Source organism: Dromiciops gliroides, chromosome X (genome assembly GCF_019393635.1).
Source record: "Dromiciops gliroides isolate mDroGli1 chromosome X, mDroGli1.pri, whole genome shotgun sequence".
Classification (NCBI taxonomy): Eukaryota; Metazoa; Chordata; class Mammalia; order Microbiotheria; family Microbiotheriidae; genus Dromiciops; species Dromiciops gliroides.
Genome location: NC_057867.1, coordinates 2,137,762 through 2,153,540, shown reverse-complemented (window position 1 = coordinate 2,153,540; position 15,779 = coordinate 2,137,762). Strand labels below are relative to the sequence as shown.

Sequence of the window (15,779 nt, the reverse complement as noted above, 5' to 3'; positions counted from 1 at the left end):
CCCAAAGTTACCCGGGTAGCAATTGTGCAGTTGAGCCCCAACTTCTGGGCTCCAGATCCAGGCCTCATTCCATGAAGACATTTCCGAATGGGTTATGGTACTGCTTTTCCGAGAGAGAGCAGTGGCAACTCCACCATATGTTCCCAAAGTCACTTATTCATTAGTCTTCAGGTATTCTAGTTGTCTCAAGTAGGGTGGTGTTGGAACTACTGCTGCAACATCAACTGGCAAAATTTCAGGGTGAGCACGTACACCTCAAAAATGAGCAAACTCCACAAAAATCAGTGAACTCTCTAAATCAGGACTTGTTTTGTTAAGAAAGTGAGGGCGAGGGGCAGCTAGGTGGTGCAGTGGATAAAGCACCGACCCTGGATTCAGGAGGACCTGAGTTCAAATCTGGCCTCAGACACTTGACACTTACTAGCTGTGTGACCCTGGGCAAGTCACTTAACCCCCATTGCCCCGCAAAAAAAAAAAACCCAAAATAAAAAAGAAAGAAAGTGAGGGCAAAAATGTTAAAAATGCAAATTAAACCTTAAAGTATATCATGTGTACATTTTTCCCTAGAGAGTCAGTTGCTAAACATTTACCAGCACACTCCTGTTTTAAGGGTGATAATCTAACTAAAATATCAAGCTAAAGCCCTCAGAGAAACAAGGTAGCTTTGGGCAAACATAGGTTCCAGGTCTGGAAGGAGTCTCAGCACTCGATGAAGTCAACAAGCTTTCATTATCATGGGCCAGGCACTGTGCTAAGCACTGGGGGTACAAAGAAAAGCAAAAGAGAATCCCTGCTCTGGAGGAGCTCCCAGCATAATGTGGGAAACAACATGCAAAGAACTAGGTACAAACTATATCTACATAGATAAGTAGATAGATAGATAGATAGATAGATAGATAGATAGATAGATAGATAGATAGATAGATAGATAGATAGATGGATGGATGGATGGATGGATGGATGGATGGATGGATGGATGGATGGATGGATGGATGGATGGATGGATGGATGGATGGGTGGGTGGACGGATGGATAAATGGATAGGTGGATGGATAGATGGATGGGTGGACAGATGGACAGACAGATAGATGGATAGATGGATGGATAGATAGATAGATGGATAGATAGATGGATGGATGGATGGATGGATGGATGGGTGGATGGATGGATAAATGGATAGGTGGATGGATAGATGGATGAGTGGACAGATGGACAGACAGATAGATGGATAGATAGATAGATAGATAGATAGATAGATAGATAGATAGATAGATAGATAGATAGATGGATGGATGGATGGGTGGATGGGTGGGTGGGTGGATGGATAAATGGATAGGTGGATGGATAGATGGATGGGTGGACAGATGGACAGACAGATAGATGGATAGATAGATACATAGATGGATGAATGGATGGAGAGATACATTGATATAGATATTGGTATGTATACATATTCAAAAAAGGGAAGGCACTAGAATTAAGGGGGATTGAGAAAGACTTCTTGCAGAAGGTGAGATTTTAGTTGAGATTTGAAGGAAGTCAGGGAAGCCTGGAGGTAGAGACAAGGGAGAAGATAGTTCCAAACATGAGGGCCAGCCAGTAAAAATGCGTGAAGTCAGGAGATAGAGTGTCATATGTGAGGAACAAAACAGAGCCAGTATCACTGGGGGTGCATAAGGAATGAGAAGACTGAAAAAGTTGGAGGAAGTCGGATTAAAATCCAGAGGAGTTTTTGTTAAATCCTCGAAGTACATAAGAAGGAGCCACTGGAGTTTACTGCACAGGGGAATGATGTGATCAGTCGTACACTTTAGGAAGATGAATTTTTCAGCTGAGTGGAAGTTGGACTGAGATGGGGAGAGACTTGAGGCAAAGAGCCCAAGCAGAAAGCTATTATAGTACTCCAAATGTGGGGGATGCACCAGAGTTGTGGCAGGGTCAGAGGGGAGAAGGGGCCTAAACAAAAGGTGGATTTGACAGGACTTAACAGATTGGATATAGGTTGAGAGGAGAGGGGAGGGGAGGGGAGGGAAGAGGAGGGGAAGGGAGGGAGGGAGGGGGAGAGAGAGAGAGAGAGAGAGAGAGAGAGAGAGAGAGAGAGAGAGAAGGATAACATGGGAGTTGTGAATTTGGGTGACTAGAATAGTAGTACCCTCAACAGTAATAAGAAAGTTAAGAAAAGTGCAGGGTTTTAGGGGAAAGATACTGAGTTAATTTTTTGGAGATGCTGAGTTTACATTGTCTATGGAACATACGGTTTGAGAAGTCCAATAGGCAGTTTGAGATGAAAGAATGAAAGACTGGAGGTCAGGAGAGAGGTTAGGGCTGGACAAATAGATCTGAAAATCATCTGCATAAAGATACCAACCATTTGGGACAGCTAGGTGGAGCAGTGGATAGAGCATATACCTTGGAGGCAGGAGGACCCGAGTTCAAATCCAGCCTCAGACACTTGACACTTACTAGCTATGTGACCCTGAGAAAGTCACTTAATCCCAATTGCCTCACAAAAAACATAAACAAAAACAAAAAAAGATACCAATCATTGGTGGGCAAAGAAGACTGAGAAGAGGACAGGCAGGGAGGAGAACCAGAAGGGAGTAGCGACTCAGAAACCTAGAAGGAAGGAGGTAATGGACAGTGTCAAAGATTGCAGAGAGGTAAAGAAGGATTAGGGTGAGGAAATGCCACTAGATTGGGCAACTAAGAGATCAGTAGTAACTTTGGAGAGAGCATTCAGTTGAGTCTGCAGGAAGGTAATAAGAAAGGAAGTCAGTCAATAAACATTTATTAAGTGCCTACATTGTGCTAAGTGCTGAGGATACAAAGAAAGGTAAAGGTCTCTGCCCTCAAGGAGTTCACAATCTAATATCGAGACAATATGCAAATAACTATGTACAAACTAGGAAAGAATTAACCAAGGGAAAGCACTAAAATAAAGAGGGATCAGGAAAGGCTTCTTGTAGAAAGTGGGATTTTAGTTGGGACTTGAAGGAAGTCAGGGAAGCCAGGAAGCAAAGCTGAGGAGGAAAGGAGAGCAGTCCAGGCATGGGGTACAGTTAGTGAAAATACCCTGAGTGGGGGCAGCTAGGTGGTGCTGCAGTGGATAAAGCACTGGCCCTGGAGTCAGGAGGACCCGAGTTCAAATATGGCCTCAGACACTTGACACTTACTAGCTGTGGGACCCTGAGCAAGTCACTCAACCCTCGTTGCCCTGCAAAAAAAAAAAAAATTAAATAAAAAAAGAAGAAAGGAAGTGGTGGGGGGAGATGTGAAGAGAAGAGAGTGTAGCCAGTGCAGGGGTGATGAAGGAAAGATGAGATGATGAAAGATTATGATCATATAAAGGAAGTTCAGAGTTCATGAACACTTGTAGGTGACGGCAAGATCAAAACCATCTCTGGGTGTAGCTGAGGTGGGGGGAGCCCCTGGGAATGGAAGAAGTAGAGGAAGTGGGAAGTTAGGGTGTTGGAGGGACTACCAATATGTGTGCTGAAGACCCCTAGTATGAGGCATGAATAGGGGAGGAGAGAAAGGCTGGGAGCTGGCACTAAATTTGTGGAGGGAGGAAGGGAAGTGGTCTGGAGGTGGGCTGAGAACAGCTATCAGGTTTTTCATGGGGTGCTTCTGGGCGATGTTTAGTCAGAGCCCTCAGCTGGCTGCTGGATCCAGCACTAATTCATGCTGCTGTGACAGTGTGGCCTGGGTGAAGGTCAATAGCACCCACAGCATTCCTGTGCTCCACCTTATGCACCACACACCCAGAGAATTTCTTGTGCTTCTGCTGCTGAAAGACCCTGCCCTTTCTTGTAAAGAAAGGGAAGGGGAAGAGGGAGAGGGGGGGAAGGGAAGGAAAAAGAAAAGAAAGAGCTCAGCATCTCTCTATCTGGAACAAGATAACAGGATTCATCATGAGTCCTTTAGATTTCTTTCTTTCTTTTATTTTGTTTTTAGCCCTTTGGATTTCCGATAACAGTTCCTAAGTCTTTCAAAAGTGAGAGCTTTAGGGGGCAGCTAGGTGGCACAGTGGATAAAGCACTGGCCCTGGAATCAGGAGGACTTGAGTTCAGTTCCAGCCTCAGACACTTGACACTTACTAGCTGTGTGACCCTGGGCAAGTTACTTAACCCTCATTGCCATGAAAAAAAGTGAGAGCTTTGGGGTTATCAGACACTAGGTAAATGTGCCTGTTTGCTTTAGTATATTGTCATATTGTCTATCTAATTTGTCCCACTGATTAAGCTCTCCATTTCTTAGCCAGTATCAGATAGGTTGTCTAGATAATTATGGCTTTGCAGTATAGTTTGAGATCTGGTACTGCCAAGCCTCCTTCCTTCCCACTTTTCCCATTAATTCCCTTGATATTCTTGACCTTTCGTTCCTCCACATGAATTGTGTTATTTTTTTCCAGTGACACTGGCCTTCTGGCAATGCCAAGAACAAGACAACCCAACTCTTGGCTACAAGCATTCTCTCTGAGTGTCTCCCATGCCTGGAACACTCTCCCTCCTCAACTTTACCTACTTGCTGCCTTGGCTACCTTTTTATAGTATTTTATTTTATTTTTCCAATTAAATGGAACGATAGTTTTCAACATTCATTTTTTAAATTAATAAAGTATTTTATTTGTTCCCGTTACATGTAAAGATAGTTCTCAACTTTTGTTTATACAGGCTTTCCAATTTCAGATTTTTCTCCCTCCCTCCCCTCCCTCCCCCCCTCCCCTAGATAGCAGGTAATCTGATATAGGTTTTATATATATATATATATATATATATATATGTGTGTGTGTGTGTGTGTGTGTGTGTGTGTGTATATATACACACACACACACATATATACACATAATAACATTACTCCTATTTCTGCATTAGTCATGTTATAAGAGAAAAATCAGAGCAATGATGAAAAACCTCAAAATAGAAAAACATCAGCACCAAAACCAAAAGAAATAGTATGGTTCATTCAGCATCTATACTCCACAGTTCTTTTTTTTTTTGGATTTGGAGATCCTCTTCTATCATGAGTTCCCTGGAACTCTTCTGTACCATTGCATTGGTGAGAAGAATATAGTCCATCACAGTAGATCAACACTCAATTCAACATTCATTTTTGTAAGGTTTTGAGGACTAAAGTTTTGCCTTGGCTTCTTTTAAGTCTCACCTCAAATCCCACCTTCTACAGGAAGCCTTTCCTAACCCCTCTTAATTCTATTGCCTTCCCTCTGTTAATTATTTCCTATTTATCCCATATACAGCTTTGTGTAGCTTGTTTGCATGTTGTCTCCCCATTAGATTATAAGTTCCTTGAGGGCAAGAACTGTATTTTGCCTCTTTTTCTATCTCCAGTACTTAGCACAGTGCCTGGCATATTGTTGTTCAGGCTTGTCTGACTCTTCAAGACCCCCGTGGACCATATTACTCCAATACTTTCCAGGGGGTTTTCTTGGCAAAGATACTGGAGTGGTTTGCCATTTCCTTCTCCAGTGGACTGAGGCAAGCAGACATTAAGTGACTTGCTCAGGGTCTGAGGCTGGAATTGAACTCAGGGATTCCTGACTTCAGACCCAGCACCCTATCCACTGAGCCACCTAGCTGCCTCCATTGCAGTTCAAACAATGGCATATAGCAGGTACTTAATAAATGTTGGTCGATTGATTCCTGCTAATTTTACAGCTCCGAGTAGGGATCTGTTAAGTTTTCAATGTTCCCAAAGGGATATGTTCTGAGGCAGGTCTGCTCCAGCTCTGCAAGTTCTTGACCCAGGTTTGGGTGTGTTGGCTTCTCTCTCATTGGGAGTTTTGGCTGAATGTTGTTGGAGTCAGCCAATATTAGTGCACCGGAAGGCTCTGCATTGTTCTGGGACTCCTTCTTTGGTTATTCTCACTGTAGGCTTCCACACTGGGCTGGAGGTTAGAACTGAGGCCCCTCTTTGCCCCTGGAATCAGAAATACCTAGTCACACTTGGCTTCCAGAACTTTTCCTTGCTCACTACAAAGCTAAAACCCATACTTGTAACTAACTGCTGGATCTGTGACTTAGAACTGAGTAGCGAGCAACAAGGCTACCGGCTGGCAGCTGTTCTTCCACCCTTTGTTAGTTTAGGGATCTCCCAGTCTTGGCCCTCTTGAAATCCCTGGGTGTCAAAATGCTCTGGCCAGACCCGATTCCCAGTGTCTAAAGACCTGTCTGCCTGTCTCTCTAAGCCACCCTGATCTAGAAAAATGACTCTCTCTGACTTTTTCTTCGTTTTTCCAATCAGAATTTAGTCTAGTTCATTTTCTAAATCTTTGTGTTGGAGAACTAGACTGTAGGGAACTAGACTGTTCTGCTTCTTCCATTCCACCATCTCGACTGCCTCTCCCACAGCTTAGTTTTTTGAAGGACAAGGTGCCATCCAGCCAAACAAATGAAAGAGCATCTCAAACAGATCCAAGGAGACCTTATCACTGCTGGTCCTTTGGATCACACAGAACCAACAGTAACCCTGACAGCTGCAGCTCCACGGACTTGAAACTTCGTGGGGCTGGGGGTGGGGGGTGGGTGGAGGCGGAGAATAAATCCGAGGCTCCTGGAACACCTTCATCCTTTTCCATACGCTTCCCTTAGATCAAACTTCGGGGGTGACACAGCTTCTTCCGTGACTTGCTGGAAGACAAGACAAGTTTGGCTTCTTTGCGAAATCATTTGTACAATTCAACCTGCAAAGGAGACAACCTGCAATAGACCACCTGCTCCATTTTCACAGCAGGTACAGGAGAAGATGTCCAAGGTTCTCTAAACCAGGCACCTGTTTCCAATGTTGACAAGCTCTCCCAGCTGCTCCTCATACGTCTGACCAGCTGCTTTGCTTGGATTGGCACCTCTGGCCCTTCAAATCATCAGCTCAAAGTGCTTTGTGAATTCCTAGGCTGTCCTAGGGATGCCCAGATTCACAAAGTACACCAAATGGAAGTACTGCATTGAGATCCTCCCAGTGAGTCCTTGTCAGTTAATGTTTAAGATGCTCAGGACCTGGTAAGTCTGGTTGTTTGAGATCTTGAGTCTCTGTCCCTTATTACAGATGGTCACACTCACACTTCCCTTCCACCACAGAAGCGAAACATCTCATAGGAAATGATGAGGATGGGAGATGGAGCCCTGATGGCTTATGAAGTCAACTCGTTTTTTTTTTAAATTCATTTTTTAAGTGAGGCATTTGGGGATAAATGACTTGCCCAGGGTCAAGCAGCTAGTAAGTGTTAAGTGTCTGAGGCCATATTTGAACTCAGGTACTCCTGACTCCAGGGCCTGTGCTCTATCCACCGCGCCACCTAGCTGCCCCCAAGTCAACTCGTTTTTTTTTGTTTTGTTTTGTTTTGTTTTGGGTTTTTTTGTGCAGGGCTATGGGGGTTAAGTGACTTGCCCAGGGTCACACAGCTAGTAAGTGTCAAGTGTCTGAGGCTGGATTTGAACTCAGGTACTCCTGAATCCAGGGCTGGTGCTTTATCCACTGCGCCACCTAGCCACCCCCTCAACTCGTTTTTAATCAACAGTCTTCTCCTTTAATCCTTCAATAATGGTGATGGGGTAGAGCCTTCCTCTCAGTCACTTGGGTACTTTATTGTTCCAGTTCTTCACCAGACTTGAGGGCAAAACCACCACCAGCTTGCCATCAGAACTCTAGTTCAAGGGCATCTGCATCAGAGTGATGTGCTGCAGGGTCTTACCTAGGCCCATTTTGTCTTCCCTGATATAGCCAAGACTTCCAGAGATGCACCAACTAGTGATGCGGTCCCAGAGGAATTTGACAGCTTTTCTCTGGTGGGGCCATAAGGCTTTACTAAGATCAACTACCATATAGAGCTTCAGCTGGTCATGTGCAACTCATAAAAGACCAGAGTTCTTTCCTCTAATAGTATTACAGAGCCCTGCCCACTTGATGCCCAAAGCCTTGTGGCCCAGAAGCCCTTGGTAATTTGGGATGGGGACTTTTTAGGCTTTGATAAACACCTCATGTTGGCTGATGTCCAGGCAGTGGGGCCAGTTAGCTGAGTCAAAGTTTCCCAAAAAGGTGATATGAAATACTTGTGGCTGTTTGTCTCTTGGGAGCCAGGGCTTAAGGTTTCATCACTATCACAAATACCACCCTCTGACTCCCTCTTGGCAAGCTGACTTGGAGCTTGTCCTCCTGATTCCAGGTGAAGTGCATGCTTAAGTCTCCTTGGATCTGGCAACTTTGGCAACTCAGGGAGCTGAGAGATCTAGGACTGTAAAATGAAGCCTACCCTGTGCCTATAACCTCAGCTAGGCTCACATGGACTCCAGGCTGCTGTCTGGCCTGGCCTCAGGTCTGCTCCCTCCAACCCTGGCCCTAACTCGCACATTTTTTCTTTCCTTTCTTTTTAATTCTTTTTAACAATGTTGAGTTCCAAACTCTCTCCTTCTCTTCAGGCCCCCCTCCACCCACTGAGAAGGCAAGCAATATGATATTAATTATACATGTGAAGTCATGCAAAACATATTTCCATATTAGCCGTGTTGCAAAAAAGGCAAGAAAAATAAAGAAAGTGAAAAAAGGCTGCTTCAATCTGCATTCAGAGTTCACCAGTTCTCTTTCTGGAGGTGGGTAGCATTTTTCATCATGGGTTCTTTGGAACTGTCTTGGGTCATTATATTGATTAGAGTAGCTAAGTCTTTCCCAGTTGATTATCTGAGAGTATTTTTGTGGAGAAGATGAGGGCAGGATGTAGACTAGACACAGAATTAGATGAATTCAGAACTGATTGGATGGCTGGGCTCAAAGAGATATGATTCCGTGTCAATGGGTCTCCAGCAGACTACTCCAGGGATCTGTACTTGGCTTTGTGCTATTTCATATCCTTATCAATGACTTGGGCAAAGGTACATGTTTATCAAATCTGCAAGTTTTTTGCCCAAATCTGGGAGGAATAATAAAAGTGAGATCCAGAAAAGGTCTTGCCAGGCTAAGAATCTTAGGCTGAATCTAAGCAGATGAAATTCAATAGGGACAAAGGTAAAGTCTTACATTTAGGTACAAAGAAAACCAACTTCACAAGCACAACATGGGGGGCAAACATGACTATACAGCATTTTTTAAAATGAAAACTATCTGAGGCTTTTAATAGACTGCCAGTCCAATAAATGCCAACACTATGATATGGCAGCCAAAAAAGTGAATGTTATCTTGGGCTACATTAATAGAAGCGTGGTTCCAGGAAGAATGAGGTGATAGTCCCACTGTACTCTGCCGTGACCATCTCCACATGGAGGATTGTGTTCAGTTCTGGGTTTCAGAAGGACACTGATGAACTGGTGTGTCCAGTTTTCTCTGACGTGGGGCTTTGCTACCCCTTGTGGCTAAATGGCTTCATAGCAGCCTCTTAAGGCATTAAAGGGATCCACTGGTCTTGCAGTGTATTCCCGGTGCTGAAAGAGGCACAAAGGACTCCTGTCCTGTCTAGATGGGAATCACACCCTTCCCCAACAGAGGGTAAGGCTCTAAGAAGAAGATGACAGTGTGAGGTTTCTACAATATGAAAGTATTTCCTTGTTAAGGGAACCCATCCATGGCGAGCATCTTCTAACCAATTAACTACCAAGCATTTATTAAGCCCCTACTATGCACAGGCTAGGTGCTGGGATACAGAGAAAAAAGGAAATGATACTTGTAATCCAGAAGTCCACATTCTTTTTGGGGAGACAGCATGGATATATGGAGGACAGAGATAGGGCTAGAGACGAGAACAATGGTCCAGCATAGGGAGCGTCCAGCAAGGAAGGAGCTCCCTCTCTCAATGTAGATTGGCACTTTCTCTGCAACTCGAGTCTTCTGAGAGGGCGAGTAAGTTATCCAGGATCACACGGCTAGTGTGTGCCATAGGTGAGACTTGAAGCGAGGCTTTGAGGTCAATTTTCTAACACTGTCCTGTATCAGCACAGCTAGTAGCTGCTAGATTCGGCTGGTGGGGAAGGGGACCTTGGATCTTTTTTTCTTTTTAAACTGGCTTATCTTTTTTTTTTTTTAGTGAGGCAATTGGGGTTAAGTGACTTGCCCAGGGTCACACAGCTAGTAAGTGTTAAGTGTCTGAGGGCGGATTTGAACTCAGGTACTCCTGACTCCAGGGTTGGTGCTCTATCCACTGCGCCACCTAGCTGCCCCGACCTTGGATCTTGAAGAAAACTAAGTGAGGAGGCAGGACGTTACAGACCTGGGGGACGCCAGTGGAAAGGCATGGGGACGGGATGTAGAGGCTTGTGTACCAGGAATGGGGAGAAGGCCAGGTTAGCTGGGCCCTAGAGCGGCCGAAGGGGAGTCACCGGTAAAAGGCTGTCAATGTAGGTTGCTGCCAGGCTGTGAAGGCTCTGAAATGACCGAGGGGTTTGGCTTGGATCCTGGAGGTGATAAGGAGCCATTGTGGTTTATTGAGGGAGCTAGCTGCACCACCAGCCTTTAGGGAAATCCCTTTGGTAGCTGTGTGGAGCCTGGCCCAGGGTGGGGAGAGCCTGGAAGCAGAAAGGGCAGGTTCAACATGGTTGATGCTGACCCCTTCGGTCTGAATCCTCACTCTGCATGCTCCTTGTCTGGAAGACTCAGTAAGTGGTTAAGACCTAAGGGGGTGGGGCAGCTAGGTGGCGCAGTGGATAGAGCACCAGCCCTGGATTCAGGAGGACCTGAGTTCAAATCCAGCCTCAGACACTTAACACTTAACTAGCTGTGTGACCCTAGGCAAGTCACTTAATCCCAATTGCCTCACCAAAAAAAAAAAAAAAAAGACCTAAGGGGGCTCTAATGGCTCTGGGGTCACTGCCTACCTCAGGTACGTTGCCTATTGTCCCTCTGTCCAGATGAATGGCCAGACTCATTTTTATGAGAGGACTGCTTTCTTGACAAACCAAAAGTCCCCAAGCCCCCAAGCCCCCAAGCCCATACACTGAGGTTTCTGCTGATGGGTTATACCTGTGCTCCATTCTATCAAGAGTCCACAGCGTATCTCTGAGCAGCTAGTTGGCCCTGGAGTCAGGAAGACTCATCTTCCTGAATTCCAATTTGGCCTCAGCCACTTTCTAGCTGGGTGACCCTGGGCAAGTCACTTTGCCCTGTTTGCCTCAGTTTCCTCATCTGTAAAATGACCTGGAAAGGGAAATGACCGGCTACTTCAGTATCTTTGTCAAGAAAACCCCAAATGGGGCCATGAAGAGTCAGACACAACTGAAAAATGAACAGCAACAGCATATCTCTATGCATAAGTTTCCTAGAAGGCCTTATCTAGTCAATTTTGCATATCAGTAGTTGAAAATGTCTTTGTCATATTAATTCAATACCAAATCAAGCATAAGTAACTATAAAAGATAAAGCAAATGGGAGGAAAGGAAGTGAAAACACAGAGTAAAAATAGCCATCTTTTAAACAATTGACTAAGAGAGGAGACACAGAAAATGATAGCTAGAAAGGGTGTTGAAGCATGTTCAGTTACCAGGCTTTTCTTCTTGGTAAAGATGAGAGAGACTTGGGCAGGTTTGTAGACACCTGGGAAGGAGCCAGTAAATAGTAGTAAGAGATTGTCAAGGTGGAGTCAAGGTGGTGGAGTAGCAGGAAGAAGTATGGTGAGCTGCCCTACCTCCCTCACTAAATTCCTCCAGACAGGTTTACAAAATGCACCCGACCAAATCCTGATTGAGAAATCCAAGAACAAGTCACAGTGAGTCATTTTTACAGCACAGATCAGCATATGGAGAATCAGAGAGAGACACTTGTAGACACTGAAGAATGAATTGGGCCAATAGCTAGCTGCCTGAAGTACTCCAAGAGCCTTTGCACCAGGGCAAGAGGAAGTCCCCAAACCACAAAGAGCAGCATGACCTCTTGCAGAGTGCAAGAACGGGTCAAACTGGCAGGTCTATCACTCACTACCCAGAACTGGGTCACAGATACAATGTGGACTAAGAAAGGAACAAGTGGGGGGGGGGAGGAGTTTGTGTACTTAGCAAGGTTTCAGTTCTAACTCAGAGACCAATGTGAAGCCTGCAGAGGAATAACAGGACAGGGATCTCAGACCAAAGGGAAGTCTACAATTCTTTTATTCTGAACCAGCAGAGTTTCCTAGGTGACAGGATTATACTGCTGATCAGATCCAAACCCACTTCAGGAACCTGTAGAGCTCAGTCAGACAAGGGAAGCAGTGATCAGACTCTGCTCTAGATCAGAACATTTTGGGAACAGTGAAAGCTTGCAGATCCCTAGTCTAAGCTTTCCATGAGATCACAGAATAGCAAAATAATCAATGATACCAATAAAACAGCAACAGCACCAGTCTAGACATTCCCTCCAGAAGTGTGTAGAGCCTGGCCCTAACATTAAGTCTAAAGTCAGGAAGTGGGCTGGAAGAATGATACAAACTGATACAAACTGAAAAGTAAATTATTCCAAATATTGACATGTAAAGCTTCAAAGAAAAACACACCTAGGGCACAAATTCAACTAGAATTTAGAATAGATGAAGCAATAATTTTTTAAGAGTTTAAAATATTTTTATTAATGAAATCAGTGCTAGAAGAAAAGTAGAAAATAAGAGAGAGCTATGGGAGAAGGAATTGGAAATGGAATGAACAACTTGGCATAACAGATAAAAAACCTTTTCGAAGCAAAAAAACTCCCTGAAAATCAGAATGGACCAAATAAAAACCAGTGGCTCCATGAGACCACAAGAAATATTAAAATAAAGTCAAAAGACTGAAAAAATAGAATAAAATGTAAAGTATGTGATAGCAAAAACAACTGACCTGGAAAAGAGATCAAAGGAAGCAAGTAAAGGGATGAAACATGCATTTATTAAGATCCTATTATGTGCTAAGTATTGAGTTAAGCATTTTACAAATATTATCTCATTTGATCCTCACTACAACCCTGGAAGGTAGGTGCTGTTGTTATACTCATTTTACAGTTGAGGAAAACTGAGGCACACAGAAGTTAAGTGACTTGTCCAGAGTCACACAGTAAGTGTCTGAGGGAATATTTGAACTCAGGTCTTCCTAACTCCAGGCCCAGCATTCTATTGATAATTCTCCCTAACCTTTCTTTCTTTTCTATTCCTTTTCTCCTCCCTTCCCACTCTTCTTTTAAGATCAAGCCATATTAGAACTACTATTAGATCTTCCATCTGATTAGACACCCTTTATGACCCCTGAGGATAGGCATCAGAGGAGACAGACACATGTATTATTTCCCCATATCAGAATATAAGCAGTTTATCCTTGTTTACTCCTTACGATTGTTTGTACATGTTTATCTTTTTATGTTTCTCCTGACTCCTGTATTTGAACTTCAAAATATCTAGGTAGCTATGTTTTTATAAAATCAGGAATGCTTAGAAGTCTTCTATTTCATTAAATATCCATCCCCTCCCCATGATTATATACAATTTTGTTGGGTAAGTTGTTCTTGGTTGTAAGCCTTTGCCTTCTGCAATACTGTATTCCAAGTTCTTTGCTCCTTTATAGTGATGGCTACTAAATTGTATATGATCCTAAGTGAAGTTCTTCTGTACTTGAACTATCTTTTTTTGGTTGCTTGCAGTATTTTTTCTTTGACATGGAAGTTCTGGATTTTGACTATACTGTTACTGAGAGTATCCATCTTACCATTTCTTTTAGGAATTGACTATGGATTCTTTCTATTTCCACTTTGCTCTATGGTTCTAAGAGACATGGAGAATTTTCTTCTATGATTTCTTGAAATATGTTGTCTGGATTATATTTTTGATGATAGGTTTTAAGTTCATAATTTACCTTGATTCTTAAATTATCCATTTTTTATGTTTTCCAGGTCAGTTGTTTTTGCTGAGACTTTAAATTTTCTTCTATGTTTTTCACTCTATTGACTCTGTTTTAATATTTCTTGTTGTCTCGTGGAATCATTAGCTTCTATTTGGTCCATGATAATTTTCAAGTAGTTTATTGATTGGGAAAGTTTTTGTGCCTCTTGTGCCAAGCTATTAATTCCATTTCCAATTCTTTCTTTTATATCTCTTCTTTCTTTTCTAAATTTCCCCTTGGCATGCTTATTTCATTTATTTAAAAAAAAACACTTGAACTGTTTTTCTTGTTGAAACTGGGGGAAACAGGATGAAGTGACTTGCTCAGGGCCACATAGCTAATAAGTGTCTGAGGCCAAATTTGAACTCATGAAGATCAGTCTTTCTGACTCCAGATCTGGTACTCTCCACTGTACCACCTAGCTGCCCTGAACTCTTCTTTTTAACTCATCTCTTCCATGAATTCAGGTTGAATTTGTACTCAAACTGTGTTTTTGTTTTTGAGGTTTTGTTTGTAGATGTTTTTGGAGCCATTCTCTTCTTTTCATTTTGTGTCTTAAAGGTCCCAGTCACTATAAGAGCTTTTTATTGTAGGATTATTTTTTGTTTCCTCATTCTTCCAGCCTAAATCCTCATTTCAGACTTCATGTTAAGGCCAGTCTCTAAATGTTTCTGCAGGGAACTGGGCTAGTTCTGCTGTTAATTTCTTGGGGCTATGTTATTACAAGACCTCGGGGACATCTCAAGTTGAGGACCTGTAAGCTTTCAGTCCTTCCAAAGTGATGTGATACAGGGCAAAATTTGATCACTTCCCCCTTGGTCTGAGCTTTTTGAGTTCCTAAAGTGGGTTTGGGTCTGGGCAACAGGTTCAGAAACCCTTCACACTTTTCCGGTGTCAGACACTATCAGCCAACTGGAAATCTCTGCAGGTTCAAAATAACAGAGCTGTAGGGTTCCCTTAGATCTGGAATTCCTGCCCTGATTATTCTTCTGCAGGCTTCAGACTGGAATAGAACCTGAACGGAGAACCTGTTCTTCTGGGGTCAGAGCCACACAGCTTCTTCTAAACTTACTCCCTTCTCCCATAGTTTAGGTCTCATGACTGAATGTTCCTCACCCTAGAATGTCATCCCTAGGTTCAGGTCCCCTCCTCAGTTCACCTAGGACTTACGACATGGTACTTGTACTGAACAGCAGAGCTACCAATTGCACCAGTCCCTGAGGTCTCTTTTTGTCCTCATGCATAATCTATTCCTGTGCTCTAATGTTCCTGCTCAGACAGAGCCCAAGTTTGTCTGCAGACTTGTCTCTGTGTCTCCCTATGCCAACGTGGGATAGAAAAATGATACCCTGTGATATTTTTCCATTTCTTGCTTGCTTTCTGGTATTCCACCATCTTGGTTCTGCCTCATTTACACCAATTTCTTTGTGTGCATGTGTTCTACCTTCCTTTGACTTGTTTAGGTGAAATTGAAGTTCAAGTGAGTCCTGGTCTCCCAAATCTTTGTTTTGTATGATCTACTTGTTTACCTGAATTAGATGAGATAGTAAATTCCCTCATTTTTCATCTTCCTTTCTTTACTAGAATATTCTTTTCCCCATCCCTTTCCTTTCTTCTATTAAGATAATCAAAATAGAGGAAGCTAGGTGGCTCAGTGGATAAAGAACTGGCCCTGGATTCAGGAGGACCTGAGTTCAAATCCGGTCTCAGACACTTGACACTTACTAGCTGTGTGACCCTGGGCAAGTCACTTAACCCCAATTATCTCACAAAAAAAAAGATAATCAAAATATAGCAAAGCTACTGGCATGACCTGGACCTTGTTTAACTTCCTTGATGACCTTTGATAACATTAGGGTTCTAAGGTGACAAATATCATCTCCCCATTAAAATATAAACACTTGATCCTTGTATAATCTTTTTAAATTTCTCACTTGTATTTATATTTTTAATGTTTCTTTTAAT

At 43.1% G+C, this 15,779-nt stretch overlaps 1 pseudogene; it reads right to left on the bottom strand.

Annotated features, from left to right (window-relative positions):
* Positions 1-6,369: 6,369 nt before the first annotated feature.
* Positions 6,370-14,989, bottom strand: LOC122733514 (annotated as a pseudogene).
* Positions 14,990-15,779: the final 790 nt, after the last annotated feature.